Here is a 7,500-nt window from a genome sequence, read left to right on the forward strand (position 1 = left end):
CGCCGGGTTGAGTCCCCCGAGCAGACTGCGCGGGCCCCACCCGTTTACCTCTTAACGGTTTCACGCCCTGTTGAACTCTCTCTTCAAAGTTCTTTTCAACTTTCCCTCAAGGTACTTGTCGACTATCGGTCTCGTGCCAGTATTTAGCCTTAGATGGAGTTTACCACCCGCTTTGGGCTGCATTCACAAGCAACCCGACTCCGAGAAGGCCTCGCCCCGGCGAGCCGGGGGCCGCTACCGGCCTCACACCGTCCCTGGGCTGAGCCTCTATCAGAAGGACTCGGGCCCCCGAGCGGCGCCGGGCTAAAGCGGCCTTCCGTACGCCACATTTCCCTCGCCCTACCGCAGGGCGGGGATTCGGCGCTGGGCTTTTCCCTCTTCGCTCGCCGCTACTGAGGGAATCCTGGTTAGTTTCTTTTCCTCCGCTTAGTAATATGCTTAAATTCAGCGGGTCGTCTCGTCTGATCTGAGGGCGTGCGCGTAGAGCTGTGCGGTCGGGGCCGGCGCCGGGACCGGCGCCGCCGCCATACGGCCGTTGTGATCCGTGCGGGGATCCGCTTGCTCGGCGACCCTCGCCGAGAGCAGCCCCGCGCCGCACGGACACGCGACACCGACGGGCGGACGGACGCCGAGGCGCCGACCGGGACCTTTACCTGAGGAGGGCGCCGAGCGCCGCCGCCATACGGGCCGCCGCGCGGAGCCGCGCGCGCGGAGCACCTTCTCGGTATGCTAAGTACCAGCCGTACTCACCGGCAGCCGAGAAGCACCTCCGGACGCGCGGACGCGCGACACCGACGGGCGGACGGACACGGAGCGCCGCCCGAGTCTGTATTTGAGGGTACGAAGGGACGGGGGTCCCTGCGAAACCCCAGCCGCGGAGTGGGCGGGGACACGGGTCGCGCGCCACCCGCCGGGCGGACCGGCGGAATGTCGCGGAGGGCCCGAGCCTCGCCCGCGCGGACCGGGTTCTCGCGCCACCCGCCGGACGGACCGGCGGAATGTCGCGGAGGGCCCGGCCCGCGTCCGATCGATTGGAAAGCGCCGCTCAGACAGGCGTGGCCCCGGGGTAAAACCGGGGCCGCAATGTGCGTTCAAAGTGTCGATGATCAATGTGTCCTGCAAATCACATTAGTTCTCGCAGCTAGCTGCGTTCTTCATCGACGCACGAGCCGAGTGATCCACCGCTAAGAGTCGTACGTTTGGGCCCTTTTACGTCCGCCCGGGACGATCGGAGACAAATTCACGACAGGGTTTGTACCGGAGACGAACGCGCCGCGGGTGCCGTTCGGTCGCTCCCGCGAGCGAGCCCCTAACCCGCGGCGCGGTTACCGACGGGCGCGATACGCGCGACGCCGCGACGAGCCGAGCGGGTCGGGCGCGCGGCGCTGAGGCCGGCGCCCGGCGTCTCCCGCTCGGGGCCGCGACGGCGCCCGAGACGTGCGTCGGCCCGGGTAGGTCGGGCGCTCGGCGCTGAGGCCGGCGCCCGGCGTCTCCCGCTCGGGCCTGACACGACTCGGCGACCGGACTCGCCGGGTAGGTCGGGGGCTCGGCGCTGAGGCCGGCCCCCGGCGTCTCCTACCCGGACCCCGGAAGGCCATCCGACTTGGAAGCCCCGCCGCGCCGCGAAGCGACGCTTTGGGTGTTGCTACCCGTCAGCGAGTGGGTTTGGTTTACAAGGGCGGCGCGACCGCGCTGACACCGAGGGGGGACTGGCCCCCGACCCGGCCGCGGCCTGCCCGGACTATGGATGGACAGAGGAGACCGCGGCGGACCGCGCGGAACCGAACCCCCGGTGTCCGGAGCCCCGGGAGGAACTCCGGTGTCCGGGGGCCGGCCCACGCGCGCGCTACGCGGCCCCTCGAGGGCTCCGGCCGACGGACGCGTTTGGCCGGGGAAAAAGGTAGCCGGTGGGAGCACCGTTTCGTCGCCCTGAACCTTCGTCTCGGGCGGGCGTCCCGACGCCGCCGCCATACGGCCGTTGTGATCCGTGCGGGGATCCGCTTGCTCGGCGACCCTCGCCGAGAGCAGCCCCGCGCCGCACGGACACGCGACACCGACGGGCGGACGGACGCCGGGGCGCCGGCCCGAACCGTTACCTTTAAAGGACGGGAGGTCGTCGAGGCGAGTGCCGCCCCGGAAGCGCGCGCCGGAAGCGCGAGAACCGCGCCGAGCTAGGGTCGTCGGCATAGGGGGATTCCCCGGTTACGGGGGTCCCGCGCACGGCCGCCGCCTTTCGCCCGTCGCTGGCGGTCGCCTGTCGTCGCGCCGCGCCGCGCTACTGGGGTCGTCGGACGAGCGCGCTACCCCGCTCGCACGGAGGTAGCGCGACATCGCCCGCCGCCTTTTCTCGCGTCGCGCCGCGCCGCGTGGCGCCCGCCGAACTCGCTCCGACGCGCGGCCCGGGAGTGACCCGCGCCGCGCCCCCCGTCCCGTCCCGTCCCGGTCTACCCTCTTCCTCCGCCTGCGACGACCCGCCGCCCTCGGCGTCTGGCTCGTCGGGGGTGTACCGAGGCGGATCTGCTGCCGCTCGTACGTTAATGATCCTTCTGCAGGTTCACCTACAGAAACCTTGTTACGACTTTTACTTCCTCTAGATAGTCAAGTTCGACCGTCTTCTGGCACACCGCCGGAGCCGGGGCCGGCCCCGGCGGGGACTATCCGAGGACCTCACTAAGCCATCCGATCGGTAGTAGCGACGGGCGGTGTGTACAAAGGGCAGGGACTTAATCAACGCAGGCTAATGACCCGCGCTTACTGGGAATTCCTCGTTGGTGGGAAATAATTGCAATCCCCAGGCCCTGTCACGAGCGGGGTTCATAGGATTACCCGCGCCTGCCGGCGCGGGGATAGACGACGCGCTTATACGCTCAGTGTGGCGCGCGTGCAGCCCCGGACATCTAAGGGCATCACAGACCTGTTATTGCTCATTCTCGTGTGGCTGAGAGCCACTTGTCCCTCTAAGAAGTTTTCTGCCGCCGACCGCGCGGGGGGCCGCGGTACTATTTAGTATGTTTGAGTCTCGTTCGTTATCGGAATTAACCAGACAAATCGCTCCACCAACTACGAACGGCCATGCACCACCACCCACGGTATCGAGAAAGAGCCTTCAATCTGTCAATCCTTTCCGTGTCCGGGCCGGGTGAGGTTTCCCGTGTTGAGTCAAATTAAGCCGCATGCTCCACTCCTGGTGGTGCCCTTCCGTCAATTCCTTTAAGTTTCAGCTTTGCAACAATACTCCCCCCGGAACCCAGACACTTGGTCGGTTTCCCGGGTGCTGCTCGGCGGGTCATGGGAATAACGCCGCCGGATCGCGAGTCGGCATCGTTTATGGTCGGAACTAGGACGGTATCTGATCGTCTTCGAACCTCCGACTTTCGTTCTTGATTAATGAAAACATTCTTGGCAAATGCTTTCGCTCTCGTCCGTCTTGCGCCGGTCCAAGAATTTCACCTCTAGCGGCGCAGTACGAATGCCCCCGGCCGTCCCTCTTAATCATGGCCCCAGTTCATGACAACCCACAAAATAGAACCGGAGTCCTATTCCATTATTCCCAGCTGCGATATGCAGGGGCGGCCGTGTGGCCTGCTTTGAACACTCTAATTTCCTCAAAGTAAACGCTTCGGGCCCCGCGAGTGACACCCAGCGAAGGGCATCACGGGGGCTTTTGCCGAGAGGCAGGGGCTGGGACAGACGGATGCACGCCTCGCGGCGGACCGTCAGCTCGCGTCCCGGGGTCCAACTAGGAGCTTTTTAACTGCAGCAACTTTAAAATACGCTATTGGAGCTGGAATTACCGCGGCTGCTGGCACCAGACTTGCCCTCCAATGGATGCTGGCCGATGGGTTTGTGTTCGGCTCATTCCAATTACGGAGACTCGAACGAGTCCCGTATTGTTATTTTTCGTCACTACCTCCCCGTGTCGGGAGTGGGTAATTTGCGCGCCTGCTGCCTTCCTTGGATGTGGTAGCCGTTTCTCATGCTCCCTCTCCGGAATCGAACCCTGATTCCCCGTTACCCGTGGTCACCATGGTAGGCGCAGAGTCTACCATCGAAAGTTGATAGGGCAGACATTCGAATGAGTCGTCGCCGCCTCGGGTGGGCGAGCGATCGGCACGAGGTTATCCTGAGTCAACACAAAGGGGGGGCCGGGCCGGCGGAACGAGGACCGGCGCGCGCGGAGCCGCCCGCGCCGCTTACGCCCCCGCCCGGAGAGGCGGAGGCCGGACGCGGGGGACGCGCGCGACGGCTGAGCCCCCGCCCGCCGGACACCGCGTGGGTTTTTGTGTCTGATAAATGCACGCGTCCCCGGGGCGAGGCCGGAGCCCCGCCCGCGAGTCGGCGCTCGTTTGCATGTATTAGCTCTGGATTTGCCACAGTTATCCAAGTAACGGTGGAGCGATCAAAGGAACCATAACTGATTTAATGAGCCGTTCGCAGTTTCACTGTACTGGCCATTCGTACTTAGACATGCATGGCTTAATCTTGAAAACAAGCATATGCTACTGGCAGGATCAACCAGAGTGCGTCTGCCGCCGGGGGGGCGCTGCTGGTGGCGGTGCGGCCCTGGTCCGGGACGAGGCTGTGGCTACAGCCGGGCCCGGGGGGCCGCGCGACACTCGTATACGTTCGGACGGGCTGACGAGCGGGTGTCGTGAAACGATGTTTCGCGCGGAGCCCTAGCACGCGTGGCGTCGGGCTCCGCGACGGTCGGACGTCTGGGTGTGGCTCGAGACGGAAGCTCGACCTCGGTTCGTCTTGGTTCTGCCGCCAAAAGGTTCACGCCGAGGCATGGTTTCGCAAGAGGGCCCCGCGAGTGCCAGCCGTGGATCCCGCCTCACTCGTAACTCGTATCGGATTCGTCCGGCCTCACTTTCGTTCGCACATCGGACAGTTATACGTGTGCTTTAGTAGCTTCCGTTCCCTCTTAGTGAGGCCGTCCGTACGTACCGCCCCAGCTCTTTCTGAGGCGGGTATCCACTCGGCTCGGGGGGGCCCAACGTTTGCCTAGTATCCTCGGCGCTGGAGCTTGACCCGCAAAGCCGGAGGAGCCGCACGCCCGAACACCGGCTTGCGCCGGCCGACGTGGGCCCTCCGAGGCGGGTCTCGTGTGCCAATCGCTCAGTTGGGGAACCGGCAGGCCCGTGGGCCGACGCCGGCTCACCCGGGGGTGAAGGGTGCTTCGATGGAGGCCCCCTGTCAGCCTCCGCGGAAGTCCGGCTTCAATACTTTAAAGTTTGAAAAACTTAGACATTTTTCGAGAACCGGAGCTTAGAGGGGTACATGCAAAAGCCAGGGCCGCGGGAAGCGCCCTAAATACTTCAATACTTTAAAATTTGAAAAACTTAGAAATTTTTCGAGAACCGGCATCTTCCCTCGGTAATTGCGAGATGCGAGGCCGCCCCTAGCCTCTGCTCTGTCGGACTCAATGGTCACGGGTGGCCGCTGATTAGCCCTGGTGCTCACCTCTCAAAATTGCGAGTCCCTAATATAATTCTGGCTGTCGGCTGGAGAAGGGGGTATAAAATCGGCACTTGAGGGAACGCCGGGCCCTCAAGTTCGGGGCCCTCTAGCGGATTTTTGAGGTACTGCACTCCCATTGGAAATGCATTGCCCATAGGAATACATGGGCGCTCCGTCCACTACAATGTAATTCCCTCACAATATCTGCCCCCGCGTGGCCGCGCGATGCTACTGCTGCCCCGTTGGGAATGAATGGGCCTTTCGGAGGCCATAAATACAGCGCCGCTGCATGGATTTTGGCGGTACTGCGGCTGTCGTTGAAAATACATGGACCCGTCTGAATGAATGGGCCTTTCGGATTCCATAAACCCAGCGCCGCTGCATGGATTTTGGCGGTACTGCGGCTGTCGCTGAAAATACATGGACCCGTCTGAATGAATGGGCCTTTCGGAGGCCATAAACTCAGCGCCGCTGCATGGATTTTGGCGGTACTGCGGCTGTCGCTGAAAATACATGGACCCGTCTGAATGAATGGACAAAATATAAATCAGACACTACAGAACACAAGCATAATCCAAGATTACAAAATCATCTCAGCCTTTAAAAGAAACAAAAACCTGAAAGACTACTTAGTAAAAAGTAAATTACCAGAAATCAACATAACACAAACGCAGGGCCCCACATTCTACAAACAAGCCACCACAGTTAGGAACACCGTCACCAACACAAACTACCTAATTAAACAAACAATCACACCTGCTACGGAAAACTGAAAATACATGGACCCGTCTGAATGTATGGGCCTTTCGGAGGCCATAAACTCAGCCAGCGCCGGGCCAGTGTTTGGGGTATTGTGCCCGCCACTAGTGGCTGAATACATAATAATAATAATAATAATAATAATTCCCTTGTATTGTCATTCTGTGTAACAATGTACACAGAACGAAATGTCGATTGCACTGGGCTAGTGTTGAGGGAACGTCGGGCCCTCAAGTTCGGTGGCTTGGAGCGGATTTTTGAGGTACTGCACTCCCATTGGAAATGCATGGGCGCTCCGTCCACTACCATGTAATTCCCTCACAATATCTGCCCCTGCGTGGCCGCGGGATGCTACTGCAGCCCCGTTGGTAATGAATGGGCCTTTCGGAGGCCATAAATACAGCGCCGCTGCATGGATTTTGGCGGTACTGCTGCTGTCGCTGAAAATACATGGACCCGTCTGAATGAATGGGCCTTTCGGAGGCCATAAACTCAGCGCCTCTGCATGGATTTTGGCGGTACTGCGGCTGTCGCTGAAAATACATGGACCCGTCTGAATGAATGGGCCTTTCGGAGGCCATAAATCCAGCGCCGCTGCATGGATTTTGGCGGTACTGCGGCTGTCGCTGAAAATACATGGACCCGTCTGAATGAATGGACAAAATATAAATCAGACACTACAGAACACAAGCATAATCCAAGATTACAAAATCATCTCAGCCTTTAAAAGAAACAAAAACCTGAAAGACTACTTAGTAAAAAGTAAATTACCAGAAATCAACATAACACAAACGCAGGGCCCCACATTCTACAAACAAGCCACCACAGTTAGGAACACCGTCACCAACACAAACTACCTAATTAAACAAACAATCACACCTGCTACGGAAAACTGAAAATACATGGACCCGTCTGAATGTATGGGCCTTTCGGAGGCCATAAACTCAGCGCCGGGCCGGTGTTTGGGGAATCGTGCCCGCCACTAGTGGCTGAATCCCGGGCTAGTGTTGGGGGACTTGTGCCCGCCAATAGTGGCTGAATCCCGGGCTAGTGTTGGGGGACTTGTGCCCGCCAATAGTGGCTGAAATCCGCGCCGGTGTTTGGGGAAATGTGCGCGTATTATCGGGCCGGTGTTTGGGGAATTGCGCGCGTATTATCGGGCCGGTGTTTGGGGAATTGCGCGCGTATTATCGGGCCGGTGTTTGGGGAATTGTGCGCGTATTATCGGGCCGGTGTTTGGGGATATGCGCGCGTATTATCGGACCGGTGTTTGGGGAATTG

At 60.7% G+C, this 7,500-nt stretch overlaps 3 non-coding genes across 3 annotated transcripts in view; all 3 read right to left on the reverse strand.

Moving 5' to 3' along the window:
* Nucleotides 1-475, reverse strand: part of LOC148344938 (28S ribosomal RNA) — a 4,531-nt gene extending 4,056 nt beyond the window's left edge. Inside the window, exon 1 of the ribosomal RNA XR_015848981.1 lies at nucleotides 1-475. This exon is cut by the window's left edge and continues 4,056 nt beyond it. This is a non-coding gene — a ribosomal RNA (28S ribosomal RNA).
* Nucleotides 476-1,039: 564 nt separating this feature from the next.
* LOC148344939 (5.8S ribosomal RNA) lies at nucleotides 1,040-1,193 on the reverse strand. The gene has a single exon (XR_015848980.1). It is a non-coding gene; the product is annotated as a 5.8S ribosomal RNA (ribosomal RNA).
* Nucleotides 1,194-2,535: 1,342 nt separating this feature from the next.
* Nucleotides 2,536-4,522, reverse strand: LOC148344940 (18S ribosomal RNA). The gene has a single exon (XR_015848983.1). It is a non-coding gene; the product is annotated as an 18S ribosomal RNA (ribosomal RNA).
* Nucleotides 4,523-7,500: the final 2,978 nt, after the last annotated feature.

The sequence above is a fragment of the Urocampus carinirostris genome, unplaced genomic scaffold (genome assembly GCF_059441175.1).
Source record: "Urocampus carinirostris isolate Australia breed hairy pipefish unplaced genomic scaffold, RoL_Ucar_1.0 HiC_scaffold_172, whole genome shotgun sequence".
NCBI lineage: Eukaryota > Metazoa > Chordata > Actinopteri > Syngnathiformes > Syngnathidae > Urocampus > Urocampus carinirostris.